This window comes from Taudactylus pleione, unplaced genomic scaffold (genome assembly GCF_031769625.1).
Source record: "Taudactylus pleione unplaced genomic scaffold, aTauple2 ptg000041l, whole genome shotgun sequence".
Lineage (NCBI taxonomy): Eukaryota > Metazoa > Chordata > Amphibia > Anura > Myobatrachidae > Taudactylus > Taudactylus pleione.
This window is the reverse complement of record NW_028284443.1, coordinates 80739877-80756779: the sequence shown is the minus strand read 5'-3', so window position 1 is coordinate 80756779 and position 16903 is coordinate 80739877. Positions and strand designations below refer to the sequence as shown.

The window sequence follows — 16903 nt, the reverse complement described above, 5'->3', positions numbered from 1 at the left end:
AACCCCACTTTTTCATTTAAGTCTGCTCCTGTGTCTGCTTCTATCACCACCCTGGGTCCACAACAAATTCAGAACCTCACATGATATATGTATAATACCTTCATGTTCACTGGGATATTAAAATTGTACTGGGAGTGACAGACCTATTGGTGATCATTGAATTAAATATTCATATTTATATTAAGTGGAATTAAAAAAGAAAAACTACACATTGCATGTTCATTTGTATCTTTATGTATGTACGGAAAACCTTGGTCTACTGAATACAAAGAGAAGCATTCTCAGAACGTCCATAACAAAAAGAAATAAAGAGATCTAAATTCAACCTAAGATAAGTATTTCTTCTTTGTACTTTCCTTATCAAAGAAAAAGCATCGCCAGTTCTCCACATCATACTTTTTTATATATCCGGTAGACCTAAAGGGATAAAATCTTTTTAATGTGGACAGGCTGAAGCTTCTTCGAGTACAGCGCCCAATTGTCTCCCCAAAAACCCATTTTTTTCTGATATATCTTATTTCTATCCCCTTTGGGGAGTCAGGGCAGCAGTATGTTCAATCATAGGGAAGGAAGAAAAGCGAGAACAGAAGAAGTCTTCAAGATCAACTTCAACAAGGAGGAGATCGAAATAACAGACGATAACCTCGAGACGGCAATGGAGAGATTAGGAGAGTGGCTAATAAAAGAAAACAAAATATGGTGGGAGGTTGCCACTCTCGAAAAATACACAGCCGAACAGATAATTCCAAAAGGTCTGAGAATCAACAAGCCACCTACCTTCCAGGAGGTCACAGAATCTTTTTGGCATGAATGGAATGTAATATTAGAGACTTGCTCATTTTCCCTTATGAAATTAATACTCAAAGAAAGAAGAGAGAAATTGAAGGAGATAAATGAAAGAATAGAGTTCTTGAAGACACTGATAGAACCCTTCAAAGACATACCTATCTTCACAGTGCTAGAAAGAGAGATTACTGAATTGTTTTTCAAAAATACAGAATTCTTCATTAAAAAGAAGCAAGGCAAACTACAAAGAGACTATGGCCCTCATTCAGAGCCGTTCGCTATTTGCGGTCGTTCGTTCAAAAACAAGGGGTGGCTATTCAAATGATCCGTTCGCACATTGCAGTCTGTTCACACCTCTAAGTCTGAATGAGCGAGCAAAACATACGCTCGTTTATTTGATGAAAACGCCCCCTGGCCGCTCGCACCATACGTCATGTCCGCTATTTATTAGATTAATCGAGTACATCGTACAGCATGTGAACTGCTCGCTATTCTTGTGTTTGGTTTTTTCAACCGCTATTTTGCAGTTCTGAGTTTAAAAAAACCAAGTGACGTGGGCAATGACGCTGCTGGATTAATTATGCACACCCTTAAAACGCCCGTTTTGACCTTTAAGCACGCCTGCGTTCGAATTTCACTCCCCCGTTTTCAAGCACCTTCCCCTGTTACCACCCACATACGCCTCATTCTGTCACTCAAAATAGCAGGCACTCGCTATATAGCGTACAAACGATTTTCGGCCGCACTGACTGGTTCGTGCATGCGTACTAAAAACCGTACGCATGCGCAGATGTGCGAACATCGCTCAGAACGAGCGTACTGCCGCTAACGAGTGGCTCTGAATGAGGGCCTATGAATTCTACAAATTTGGAATAATTAAAAATAAAAAGAAAGATCTAAAACAGATCCCCAGAAGAGAAACATCTATTATGAGTCCAAAGAGAGAATATCAAACAAGAATAGATGATTATAGATATGACTTCCACCCCAAATACAACACTTACAGGAAAGACCACAAAGAAATGAGTCCAAAAAGAAGAAACAAATATGGGGACCATCACCGAAAAAGGAGAAATCGATATCCTTTTAAAGTGAAGAGAACCTATATAAATGAGGTAGAAAATGGACCATCTACATCCTTCCATCTAAAAAACACCAGGACACCAGGTAGAATGATACGGACACCCAAAAGAAGGACATCAGGAAGAGAGACCTATCTAAGAAGAAACTATATGAATAAGTCTAGCTGAAGAAATTATATAAGAGATGAAAGAAAAGAAGATATGAACATAAGGAGAGTGTCGAGACCCCAGACATTTTGGATGGTCACATATGGAGAACAAAAATAAGAGATGAGAACTCCAAAGAGATATAGGAGAGGAACCACTGACAGTCCAAGTCTTGCATATAGCAGAGACGAAAAACAAGAAGAATAATGAGAAAAATAAAAAACAAGAGAACACAAGAGAAACTCCATACACCAGAAGACCACCTTTTTTAGGAGAAAGGAAGCTGAGAAGGAATCACCGATGGGAACGGATCTGGAACACAGAAGAAAGGCTCCAAAGCAGAAATTAAGATCAAAAGGAGAAAAAAGAACAGAAATAGAAAAGAGGTTGTAGAGCAGGGATTATGAAAAAAGCCCAGCTAAAAAGGCCCAAAAATAAGAAGAAAGAAAAAGAAGAAAAGATTATGGCCAATAAACATAGTTTCAACCTCAGCAACCAGATACTATCTAAAGAAGAGGAAAAGGTCCTTTGTAAAGGATTAAAGTATGCACCCACCACACACATGGACCATTCTGAGAAATTTGTTGACATACACAAATTTATAAGAAAGGTCACTCTAAATGAATTCTTTGCAATAAAGGAAAACTAACTAACTAAAAGATTAGAAGAATAATGAGGAAGAACAAAGATCAGAAATAGTAATCATGCAAAACAAATACAAGAAACAAAGCACTTTTACTCAGCCCATGTAAAAGGAAGCTTTATAGATACATTCTCCAAGGTCATCACAGAAGAACTTTAAAAATTGAATAAACCAAAATTAAAGTTTAACCTCACCAAAAAGGAAAGATAAATCATCAAAATTCTAGGAACAGATGATAATATTGTCATAAAACCCTGTGACAAAGGAAGAGGAATAGCTATAATGAACAGGGACAACTATACAAAATAAATATATAGACAATTGTCAGATACAACATATAGGAAATTAAAAATGGACCCCACTAACCGCATTAAAGAAAAACTCCATAAACTATTGGATGAGCATGTACAAAAAGATGGCATTTCCAAAAGTGAGAGTGAATATATTAAATATAGAAAATGCTATTATCCCCACACTATATATACTATCCAAAATACACAAGTGCACTAGCAACCCCCCAGGAAGGCCCATAATTGCAGGAACAAATAGCCTCACTTCCAACTTGTCTGCCTTTGTGGATGGAATTTTACAACCATTAGTACAAAAAAACCTTCATATCTAAAAGACACGGGTGACACTCTGGCAAAAATTAAAGACTTAATATGGACTGACGGGATGAGATTAGCATCAGCGGATGTCACGTCACTGTATACCTGCAAACTTCATGACAAAGGTCTAGAAGCCATTACTTGATCTCTGGACAAGACAGATTTACCATCAGAAATAAATGCAACAAAATGGGACTGCCATGGGCACCAAGTTTGCCCTGAGCTACGCCAACATCTTCATGAGCTTGTGGGAAGATACTTATGTTTTTGTTGGTGTAGCATGGGGTACAAACTTGTTAAAATGTTATCATATCGACGACGTGTTACTACTATGGAAAGGAACAGAGAAAGAGCTTGAAGATTTCTAAATCTCAATACCAACAACATGAATATTACGTTCACCCTTACACACAGTTGTGAACATATAAAACTTTTTAGACCTCACAATCTATGTTGGAAGGGCTATTCAAATGAAGACCTTCAGGAAACCCAAGTATGTTAATACTTTTATACCCATAGCCAGCATCACATCAAATGGTAAAAAAGTGTTCTGAAGAGCCAATTCCTCAGGGTCAAGAGGAATTGCAGTAAGAATGATAATTGCGAAGATCAGATGATCCAAATGAGAATTGACTTCATAGAAAAAGGATACAACCTGGAAGACCTGAACAGAACAATAGAAGAAGTCAATAAAAAAAAGAGAGAACCCATCTAATCGAACCTGAAAGGAGTAGGAGTAACAACATAACCAGGAATACTAAAGGTTAAACAACAGTGGGCAGTCATTACCAAATACGACGCCCAACACAAACAATTAGAGAAATTGGTCAAAAAACACTGGCATATACTACTAAGAGATCCCATCTTAAAAAGTAGAATTCCTGACAAACCATTTTTTATATAGGAGGGCAAAGAATTTAAAGAGTCATATAGTTAAAAGTACCCTACCGATACCCTTAAAAAAACTAATACGGACCAAAGGTTTTCATCAGTGTGGGTTGTGCATTGGATGCAAAAATGTGAAGATAACCACACAAAATATAATAAAGTAGAAGTGAATGGAGTGAAGATGAAAATCAAGGAGTTTATAACCTGCAACATGCCGAACGTCATCTATCTAGTTGAATGTTCATGCGACCTTTTTTATATTGGATGCACAACAAGACCATTAAAAATTTGAATTTCGGAGCATATACGGAACATAAAAAAAAGGCTCCAAACACACCACCTATCCGACACAAATGTTCCACCACACAAATTCGCAGATTCGTTGGCATCAAGCACATGAAATCCTCCTGGAGGGATAAAAAACATAGAAAATAATTTAGCAAAGATAGAGATGAAAACCATCTTTAATCTAAAAACCCTAAATCCAAAGGGTTTAAATAAGGACTTCGAACTATAGTGGTTCTTGTGATTTTTTTCAACGTATTATCATGCTGATTTAGATCATTCATGTATATATGTTCTAAGTGACCTTACGACTATATTTAATATCCATTATTTTCTACATCAGAAATATGCACTTTTTCACAAAAGGGACGGGACCAGTGTTTGGAGTTATACCTTTGACATCTGTATTTTTACAGATTAGGAATGTCAAAGATATTTAATATGTTATATTTAGCATTTATTATATTTAGCATTTAATACATGGATTTGGAGTTCGAGCTTGCCTATTGAAGTTATATTATGAAGGGGCTTATTTGCACATTTTATCTTTTTGAAGATTGTATTTTATTATCATCATGACAACTGTTTGAAAAAGGATTAAGAACTACATTACCCATGAGCCATTATTTCCATCATGACTTCCGGGTATAATTTTCATTTAGAGAGATGGATCACCCTGAAGGACCCACGTGACTTCCAGTTTGCGGGATTATGAAAAGGACAACATCCAAGAGGCTCAGCTATAATATAAGATGGACAGGATAGTGTAGAATCACCACCAGTAGAAATAAATGTGCCATCTGGACAATTTTAAAATACGCACCTCCAACTTTCGGTTTTCGGAAAACCGGAACCAGAAGTAGTGACGATATTGTCACACACTATAAGAGGACAGCACGAGATAACAGCCTCCATACCTTGATAAAGAGACAAGGAGTCCCGAAACGCATTGGTACAGGAGGCCCACCTAGGAGGAAGGATTTAATACTGATGTAGATTTGAGGTATGTGCCCTATTTCCATCTTTTTTGGACTGTTTCAGGTCCAGACCTTTCTTTGTTCTTACCTCTCTTCTACCTCAGTAGCAATCCTTGTTTTTACTTTTTCAGCATTTTATCAAATCATCTTTTTATGGTATTTCACCCAACTGTTTTTTAAATTGTGGAATTCTTTTTATATATGGATGTTTGTCAATGACCGGGTTTTTGTAACAATAAATGAAGTTTTTTTACCTACACCAAAATTAAGTCTATGCTGTTGAGGGTTAAACAGTAAAGATACCTCGATGCAATTACCAACACCGTGACGATTGTGAGTACAGGTATGCTGATACCACCATACTTCTTTTGCTATTTTTGACATTTGTTCTATACAACCCAGGTTGGGATAAGAACGTGTAACCAAGAAAGGTACCTTTACAGGCTTGGGTCTGCCATTACCTATGTGAATTAGGTGCGTTTCCCAGTTCCCAGTTATTATTGACACCCATGTTTTAAAGATAAAGATACCTTTACAGGCCTTTGTCTGCACCTACTTATGTAAGTCAGGTGTGTCTTCCAGTCACCCCCTTTTTTGGCTAATTAGAGGTATAAAAGGGAGATCCATACAAGCCAGAGCTTACCCATTATATAAGTATAATACCTTCATGTTCATTGAGATATTAAAATTGTACTAGGAGTGACAGACCTATTGATGATAATTGAATTAAATTTTCATTTTTATATTAACTGAAATAAAAAAAAAATACTGCACATTGCATGTTCTTTTATAACTTTATGTATGTACGGAAAACCTTGGTCCACTGAATACAAAGAGAAGCATTCTCAGACCGTCCATAACACAAAGAAATAATACATGGTCTCATTCCAACATACTGCTGGGACAGTGCATTCAAGTTACTTATGCTGTTATACTCTATGCTCACTGGTTGTCCAGGTTATCAGGTTATACTATTGTACTGACTTGTATTGGCTTCTTTGCACCATGTGATATTGACTTGGGCTGGTTCAGAGAAGGGTGCTGGTTCCAAGGCTAGGGTTCAGTGTGCAGTATAAAGTCTGTGCACTGAGGTGTTCAGTAGCTGTATTACCTATCCTGACTCTCAGTTTCTGAATTCCTCACTGGTTCCAATTCCAAGTCTTGCATCAGAGCTGTACCAGAGATGCAGCTTTTGCAAGCTCTACTCCGACTACATAAGACTCCAATTCCTACCTTGGAGTTCTGAGTTCCTATCTACCAGTACCATACTATTCTGAGTTCAGAGGGTCACCCTTTCTGCAGTATATTACTTGTCTTGCTGGTCTTCACAGGTCACTAGACGAGGGATTGCCCAGTGGACCTGGTCTGTTCACCCTGGTTCCAGTCCGGTATCCTTGGATATCAAAAGTCTGTGTTTCCTACACTGGCACTAGTATTCCTAGCTCCTGTTCATCCCCATGAGCCAGAATTTCATCAAGCCACCTTGTTTCTTATGCATGTTGGTCAGACCTAAGGGTCCCTAGCTGGATCTACAAATTAACCAGACCATGACAGGTTTAAGTTCCACTGTACAATATGTATTTCTTTCCAACTGACACAGATCTTAAGATCTGCAAAGAACTCCTTGCGAGCAAGTTGTCAGCTCAAGTGGCACATGACATGATGACGTCTCCTGCTGCAGTTTCTCCTGAAAATGCTGCTGCCAGAAAAAAAACTGACCTTTCACAAGAGACCCACAGGTGAGGAGGATGAGTCAACTCAACATACCAGAGGGAAACAACAGTATGACATCTGGTCAGGCTTGAAAGAAGGTCCTAAAATTATTGCCACCTTTACTTTGACTCATTCTGATACAGTAAGCATGAATAGAATGGTGGAGAATTATTCTAATGACAATGTACAAATTAGCATGTCACACAGTCCCTTTGAACACAGAGGAAAAAAGGCAATTTGTTGCCCCTTGAAAAAAACAGCTTTGCTTTTCATAAGCTGCTCACCCTCCAGTATGTACTCAGAAAGAGTGTGTAGCACAGCTGGGAACCTTGTGAGTGATCATTGTAAAAGGCTACTCCCTAAAAATGTGGGAAAATAAATGTTCATAAAAATAAACTAATTAAAATCTGATTATATTAAACTGCCATCCTGACTGCCACTATGCTTCCTAGAGGTGCTATATTTTTTTTTTACTGCCGGACTAAGAACACAGAGACCGGGTAAAGCATGTGTTCTTTGACCTAAAAGACTCTCTAAATACAAGGGATACCACCGGGGATTGAGTTTTTGAGATTGTCATACATGCATGCTGTTTAAACTCTCCCTGCAACCCACGCCTAACAAATCCACAGTCTTATTACTTCAAAACTGGAATAATTTATATATATCCTTTTATTGGGACTGCTGTGTGAGTTATCTAAAAGCACTCTTGTTTTTTAAACTTCTTTTAAGGACATTGTTATAAATATACTGAGACAGTGCTACATGCACTTTTTTCAGCAAAAAAAGTATACAAATTACAATATCCTAGAAAGAATGAGAATTTTTACTGCACTCTCCCTTGGTTTATATGTAGTGAGGGATAATTGGTCTATATAGTGCTGCCGGCAATGGGGTTGTGTCTCTTTCCAAATACACAGGGATTTACTATGAAGAAAGTGATTTTGCTGGCGCAAATATATAGATAATGTACTTCTAGATAGTGATTAGCGGCAAATCCACTTTACATCTAACTATTGAATGTGCTGTAGGAATTAAATAAGAGAGGGATGGGTAGGTTAAATAAATTGTGTTTTTATCTGGTGAGACAAAACGTGTGTATGACATCGCACTGACGAAGATCATGAAGATCACCCCCCATTGGAGATCAAAACGCATTGGAATGGACTCACACGCCACATAGTGCTATACAAACCCAGGAGACCCATCCGGCATTGAGCTCAGCTGAGCTACGGGTATGCCGGGAAAACACACAGAAACAAACACAGCTCTGAGAGAACTGGAAACTCACGTGTTGGAACAGCAAACCCGGCTAGCCGCAGCATCCACAGCCCCTGCTCACACTACATCTACCTGCACGTTGGAGACATTTAGAGCAACAGGCGGCTGACCCACTGGACTCAGGTAGGATCCGGAGCGACAGTACATCTCTTTAATACATACAAGCTACCACCTCAAACCTATTTTTGCAAACTGCATCATTGCCATTACGTTAACGGCAAGAGGTTCTTTTCAGGACATTACTGAAAGTGCATTACCCCGTTATATAGGGAAAAAGAGAACCTACTTTACAAACTAATGAAAACTTGTAAATTTCAACTTGTTTTTCTCTTTTGCTCAATGTAAGCAAATATGAGTGTGATATATTCATGCTCTATATTTTTATGCAAAAAATCTACAAGTGTTTTATAAGTAAAATATACAGAGTAAACACTTTTCTTTTAAACTATTCATCACATGTTTTACCTCACCAGAATAAAAACACAATTTATTTAACCTAACCATCCCTCTCATTTAATTCCGACAGCACATTCAATAGATAAATTAGCAGCAAATCCACTTTACATCTATCTAGAAGTACATTATCTATATATTTGCGCCAGCAAAATCACTTTCTTCAAATTACAATATCCTCTTCAAATGGAGTTATACTTGGACACTTTGATGTTGCAAATATTTTAACTATTTGTTATTCTTTTTATATGCTATTTACCTCTATCGAGTAGAACTGAATGTTACTATATAAAAAGTGTAGCTATATATCTATGTAGTATTTATGCAATACTTAGGAATTATATGTGGTACATGCTTATTATTTAAGATTTTTTCTTGTTTTATTTATTTATTTTTTTCTTTGTTATCTGATATTTATTTATTTATATCTTTTTTACATAATAATACCAAATAATAAAATAAAATAAATATTATTTGTTATATAATCAAAGACACTGTATGACTGACCAGCACCTTACATCTTTCATACCTTTGTCTGAAATTCTCACAAAGACCTGTTCTTCCAAGTGTGTGCAAACAATTGCCAATATTGTCTGTGTCTAAAACTATAAAGTAATTAGAGCAAAAAATTTGCATATTGTGTTATCCTTCCCATGTAAGCTGTGTTGTCCCACCCTTAATCTGCATCCTGAAACTATTCTTACAAAGACCTGTTCTTTCAAGTCCATGCAAACAATTGGAAGTGTTGTTTGTGTCTATAAAACAAAGCCATTGATGAAAAAAAATCATAGTGTGCTATCCTTCCAGTATAAGCGACGGTGTGTGCATTTGTGTCCCACCCTTAATCTGCACCCCAAAACAATTTTCAAGTGTATATAAATAATTTCTTGGCTGGTGTAAAAAAAACCCAATCAGGAATCAGTCAATAGAAGCGCAAGAGCAGCAATCAAGTTCTAGTGCTGCGGCTGCTGCCAGCCATGATATTACTTCAACATCTACAAACAGGTGGTCATGGGGAAAGAAGTTTTTTAAGAAAATCTGATTATATTAAACTGCCATCCTGACTGCCACTGCAGTGCCACTATGCTTCCTACTTATTTTTTTTTTTTTAAACTGCCATGAGTTTGTGCTGCTACTCTGTCTCTTACCATAGCTAGTCAGCTAACTACAATTTTTGTCAGATATGGGTGAATATAAAATTATGAGCTGTGAGGTGGTCAAAATTGACTGGAAATGACTGGAAATAAATGTTAATAAGGTTAATATACTGTAGGAACATAGAAAAAAAATGGGGAGAGTAGATGCACCATACAACCATTATTAATTATATATCATATGTTTTTGGCATAAAATTTACCTTTTTGCATTTAGAACTATAAAGCAAGTCAGTTGTGGGGTAACCTTTGGGGCGTGAGTCCCCTTGAACTGCTCTGGCAGGACTTCTTTGAGGCATCACCACTTAACACTTATTTTTAACACTTTATATCACTCTGTTTTTTATTTATGTTACATATCACACATTTATTTTAATTTTTCTAACACTTCCAACACTAAGCAGCCACTTTTACTTACCTAACACTTCAACATTTCACTGCTTTTATTTGTGTGGTGCCCAGGGGTGGTTTGGCTGGGATGGTGTGGGGTGTACCCCACGCCACAGACATGAACTCCCATCATGTTATGGACTTAACCGATGAAGGTTACCTTGATGTTGGTGGGTAAGCCAAAATTATGTCACACATTTTATGTATGATGCATAATTAATGATGGTTGTATGGTGCATTTGCTCTCCCCCATTTTTTACAGTATGTTGTAGTACTAAGTCTCAGCTAGGTAGCACAGGGGTTCCCAAACACAGTCCTCAAGGCACACTAACAGTCCAGGTTTTAAGGATAGCCATACTTGAGCACAGGCAGCTTAATTAGTACCTCAGATATTTTGATTAAACCATCTGTGCTTTAGCATGATATCACCAAAACCAGGACAGTTAGTGTGCCTTGAGGACCGAGGTTGGGAATCACTGAGGTAGCACATCCCATTAAAAAGAGCTAGGGTGTGCAGTCCAGACCCCCTTCCCCTAAAATATTCAATATATTATGTGTATGTATACAGACACGAAGGCTGAGACTCCTTCAATCTTGACTAGCAGCCCGCCCACCTGTCTCTGATGTTTTTAAATAGGGACCTAACATTTGCTGACTGAATAGTCTGTATAGCAAAGCCACAGGTAAGACCTATATGCATTTAGAACTATATTCCAAGTCAGTTGTGGAGTGAACTTTGGGGGGCCCTTAAACTGCTCTGGCTGGACTTCATCACTTAACACTTATTTTTAACAATTTAAGGTATATTTACTAAAGTAAGAGTTTTTAGAAGTGGAAATGATGCGCATAGCAAACAATCAGAATCTAAGTTACAACCAACTAGAACCTTTTACAAGATAATAGCTAGAATCTGATTGGTTGCTATGGGCAACATCTCCACTTCTAAAAACGCTCACTTTAGTAAATTTACCCCTGAATATCACTCTTTGTTTTTTGTTTATGTTACATTTTCACACATTTATTTTCATTTTTCTAACACTTCCAACACTAAGCAGCCACTTTCACTTACCCAACACTTCAACATTTCACTGCTATTTTTATTTGTGTGGTGCCCTGGGGTGGTTTGGCTGGGGTGGTTTGGGGGTGCCCCACACTCCAGACATGAACCCCCATTATTTTAGGACTTACCCGATGAAGGTTACCTTGACGTTGGTGGGTAATCTCATAACTTTGGCAAAATTTATGCCTAAAATTATAAATTGTTTCCGTATGGTTACCGAGCCATTCATCATCAGGGGCCCCCTGATATTCAGCAAACTCCGAAAACTAAAAGTTTTTGAAGTTTGCACATGAGTACAATTGCCATCTTCAGACAGCCCTTGCTCTCGTAGCCCCGCTCCTTCCTATGGGTAGGAGTTACAGGGATGCGAAGAGGGATCCGAGCGGATCTCTCCGCCGCTTCTCACGGACTCCCCGGCGGCTGTGCGCATGCATGAACTCGGTTCATGCATACATAGTTGGGCCAATGGGGAGGAGGTAAGTAATGCAGCTACATCTGTAGTTGCGATACTAACCGAGGGGACAGCTATTTTTCAGAGTAGCTGTCCCCACACTGAAGCAATGATGAATTGCTCCGATGTCAAGTTTCCCCGGCTGCGAGTTGGATAACTTAAGTATCCCTCGCAGCGAGTCTAATACACTGTGGTTTGCACATGTACCTCCATAGGATTGCATGGTACGATCGCACTGCTCGCCATATGCTGCTGCGGGTAATCGCATGGCACGATGCGTGCACATGTTTGTAGCGTGATCGGCAAAGATGTAGATGGGCACCTCTGTATGTAACCCTGGCTTTACCTTTGTTACATTCTCTGCCAAGGTTACTATTCTCTTCTAGTGCCTCCACCCAAGCCTTTCTGGTTTTTACCCCATCCCAGTCTCATATGGGAGAGATGAAATCTCTCCCTGCCCATCCCCCTGGTGATACAGTAGCTGTGACTTCAGACACCCTTCCAGAAGGACACCCTCTGCAGATCACCAGTCCGCTCCAGTCTGGCATTCAGGGGATAGCTGGAGTTTCCGATGCTTGGTGATGATGTAATCTCCAAGAGCCGGCGCAGCAACTGTGTGTACTGTCATAGTTGGTGACTGAACGAATGTTGGGTGGGCTTCAGGATGTATAACCTGGGATAAACTTTTACTTTCTTGCATCTAAAGCAGTGTTTGCTGATTATGTATGTAAATGTTTATGGGGTTAGAAGTTATTAGTTCCAACAATCTTATCCTCACATGCACTAGCACTTGTAGTTGAGAGCAGTATAAATGGATATTGCCTGCTCTATTTGCTCGTTTTAAGTGAATGTAAGTGGGCAAATGGCATGTCCTTTATTCACCCATTCATGACTGCAAGTGCTGTACTGCATACTTCCTAACCATTGGTGTAACTCCCAGGGGCAATCATGGAAGCATTGGCCTTCAGGTGCCAGATTTCAGGGGGGCACAAAGGAGGGAGGAGCAATTGCAGACCATTATTGTGCTGCTGAACAAGGACAGCAGTGATTTATCTCTCTCTGCACATTTTATAAGTGATTTGCCAGAGTCATTGCTGTAGTTGCTCAGCAGCCCCTTAGTGGTCCTCCTCCCTGGGTGGCTGCCTGGAGTTCATGGACACTTGACCTATCTTGCTATGCAATACCCTGATACAGGAGTACTAAACATCCTCACTGGAATCATGCAAAAAATATAGTTTCCTTATCCCCACAATTCACGCCAATAAGGAATCTTTATTCTCCCAGATGTGCCATTTATAAGACACTGTTACAGGGGCTGCGATAGGAACCCATCCTTGAAATCACTGAGAAATAATGTGAACTTCCACCTTGCCAGAGCCACCAAGAAGGAGGGGAGCACAACAATTTATGCTGCCTTTGGACACCTGGTATGAACTTATGCCCCTGCTCCCAACTGTCCTGATTTGAACACTTTATCCTATCTTCCTGATCGGGACAATGCCAAGCAGTCGGAGAAATGTTTTTCCAATTAAGTTAAAAAGTTGCTCCTAGCTACAGCCATTCATGGCATTAAAAGTGAAAAGACTCCTCACCATATCCTCTTGATGATAAAAAATTATATTATTAATATTTTGGAGCATTTTTCCACAAAGGGATACTTCCATGGCTGTCCTATAACTTCATTACATCTTAGGGCCCACCAGGTGCTATAAAGTAATGCAACCACGTTAGTCTCAAACCTTACAAGCAAAGCCACAGACAGAAATTGATACAGTTTTGTTTCATTAACTAAATGAAGAAATAACAAGTCCATGAATTATTACATCATTAGACAACCTCCAAGGCTTACAATAAAAAAAAAAAAAAACCTCACCACAGCTTAAACTGGCAAGGCAAAATGAGTAGAACTGTACTACGTGTTGCTCATATACTCAATGACAATTATATTTCAAAGTAAACCCCAGATCTAGGTGGCGCAAAACTAAAAATGAATAACTAGAGATATGAGGCAATGTCATACCTTACAAACCAAGATCTCTATTAGTACAGTTGTTCAGATAAGGAATATTGGAGGAGATGTATGAAACCTTGGCGAGAGATAAAGTGGAAAGAGATTCAGGGCTCTATTTACTAAGCCTTGGGTGGAGATAAAGTGAATGGAGACAAAGTACTAGCCAATCAGCTCCTAACTGCCATTTTTCAAACACAGCCTGTGACATGGGAGTTAGGAGCTGTCTGGCTGGTACTTTATCTCCATGCAAACCATAGTAAATAGATGCCAAAATACCAACCAATCAGCTTCTAGCTGTCATTTTACAGGCTGTGCTTCAAAAATGACAGATAGGAGCTGATTTTTTGGTGTTTTATCTCTCTCCACTGTAAACAAATAGATTTTGTAAACTAACCAAAATAAAGTGAAGACTGTCCTAATGGCTTCAGAAACAGGCCTTCGCTATCATTAGCCTCTGTGACAAAACTACTTGACAGCTCTGATCACACTGTTTGAATTAATGTCAGCCAGATTTCTACATCACTAAAAGTTCATTCATTGTCTTTAATATCTCAAACACCAAAAAAACTCTGAGTAATCTAACGGTTTATATGAGAGGTTTATAAATAAACCCCCCTGGGAAACACTTGTGTGGCAGTTTACAAATTATATTTGGAAACTTTAGTTTTGACAGCTGTTCCTCATTAAGTTCTGGTGCATCTGTCGTTCTTAATAATTTGATTCATGGACACTGTACAGTAATTCGATTAAATATTAAGTTATATCAGATTTTCACACTTTCCCCAAAATAACGTATGACTAATTATCTTGCCTTATACTGTTAAGTTAAGTGTTATTAGAGTAAATAATACAATTATAGTTTTTGAAGATCAAATTATACAATCTACTGTAGATGCCATTCAATACACAGTGCAGTATACTTATATTTTTCCTTTTTGGGAGTTCCTGTAGCTACAAGTAGGTGGCCAGTGTAGGAAGTGGTGCAACCAAAATCATCAGTGCTGTTTTGAAGGGTGTGCAATTGGTGCCGTCCCCCAGAGTGCAGGGCCTTGGGGGTGGCACTCATGCTGCTCCATTGCCCCAGCATCTAGAAGGGTGCCTGAAACAGTGGCCAGTATTGCTGCTGCAATGCTGCTCAGAGCATTCAAAGAACTCTCTGGACACTCACCCTGCAGTTTGTAGAGCTACCTGGAGTGTCCGGGCAACTGTATACTTTCTCCTGCTGGACCCCTCGCGTGATTAACATGGTCAGGTCCGATGCTGCACATCATGTTTACAGAGGGGTTGGTGACGTGATGGTGCAATTTGCTGAGAATTATGGAATGGTGCCCCCCTGCCCTGCAGACTTCACTAGGTATTGGCCGGGATGCAGGAGGATGACCCACTCTTTCAGAAGATTGTAAAGACAGTAGGCAAATTTGCAGTGCAGTATCCAAGGATCATCTTAATTGTTAAGGTGCAATGGACACTAAGGGGTCTATTTACTAAGCAGTGTTAGGAGACAGAGTGAAAAGTGATAAGAAAGTGATAAAGTGCCAGCCAATCAGCTCCCAACTGCCATCTCACAGGCTGTGTTTGAAAAAGGACAGTTGGGAGCTGATTGGCTAGCACCTTATCACTTTCTTATCACTTCTCATTCTGTCTCCTAAAACTGCTTAGTAAATAGACCCCTAAGGGGTTATGTACTAAAAAAGTGAGAGTTTTTAGAAGTGGAGATGTTGCCCAAAGCAACCAGTCAGACTCTACCTAACATTTAACTAGCACCTTCTAGAAGATAATAGATTGATTGGTTGCTATGGGCAACATCGCCACTTCTAAAAACTCTCACTTTAGTAAATTTACCCCTAAGGGTCATTCACAACCTCCAAAATAAGGTGTGTGCTGGTGCAGGACATTTATGCTGTACAACCGTGCCAGATGGAAAGACTTTGCACATATACAGGTGCACAGTCACTTTCAACATTTAGAAGTGCCCCTGTGCAAATACTTAAGAACATCCTAAATTGTAGTGAAAGTGAGAACACTGCTGTGACTGCCCCTTGAAAATGAAAAGACTCATTTGAATGTCTAACTATATATCACTTGTGTGTGCTTGAAAATAAAAAAAATGCTTAAAAAGTACATGTATACAAAGTGCAGGATCTGACAATAACCACAAAAACGGCAAATAAAATTGAATACATATATATATATATATAGAAAACTCTCCGACTTTGCAATGTAATATATTATCTAGAACAAAAAATAGATTGATAGTAACATTTTGATCAAATTGTGGACAACCAGCACAAGGTTGTTTCATTCAGATTGTTATTTGCTAACATATTATATCTGTAAAAGGCCCCTTACCTCTCACAGTGGCAGTAGTCTATCTTCTACAAGCAGTTCTGGAAGGAATCTGCTCTAATTACAAACACCTATAGCTATGTAGGTGGGAGTTAATGAGCCATAATTAATGCAGTCATAACTCCAAAGTCCTGGAACACTAAAAAGCACATGTATAGTAACTCTGCATATAATTTGCATGGCCATATGCAGAAGAGGATTTTAAGATGGAAATCTGCATCATGGGGAAAGTAGTAGTTTTTCCTTTTACTCCTAAACTAATACCCTTTTTCCACCAAAATTCCGGGTCTGACCCGGAGTTTGAACAGAGTTCCTATCCGGATCAGACCCGGAATTTAGCCGGCGCCGACTCGGGAAATTCCCGAGTCGCTGCCGAGCACACCGCAGTCGGGTCTGCATAGACCCGGCTTTTCAGGCGTGAAAGTGGACACTTGGAGATGACGTCATCTCCAAGGGCCACTGAAGCCGGACCAATCGGTCGGCTTGCGGCGCACTGCAGGTCTTCAAGACCCGGAGTGCGCCGTACACACAGCAGGGTTTCACGGGCTACGCCCGTGTTAAACCCTTCTATTTACCTGGGTTGGATTGCCGTGTCACTCGACCCGGCGATCCAACCCTCACTCCTTTT

At 39.2% G+C, this 16903-nt stretch overlaps 1 protein-coding gene across 1 annotated transcript in view; it reads right to left on the bottom strand.

Annotated features, from left to right (window-relative positions):
• GRIN2D (glutamate ionotropic receptor NMDA type subunit 2D) overlaps positions 1-16297 on the bottom strand; it is a 1022144-nt gene extending 1005847 nt beyond the window's left edge. The window contains exon 1 of the mRNA XM_088457418.1: positions 16279-16297. The gene's annotated coding sequence lies outside the window, so the exon portion shown is untranslated. The remainder of the gene's footprint in view (positions 1-16278) is intronic.
• Positions 16298-16903: the final 606 nt, after the last annotated feature.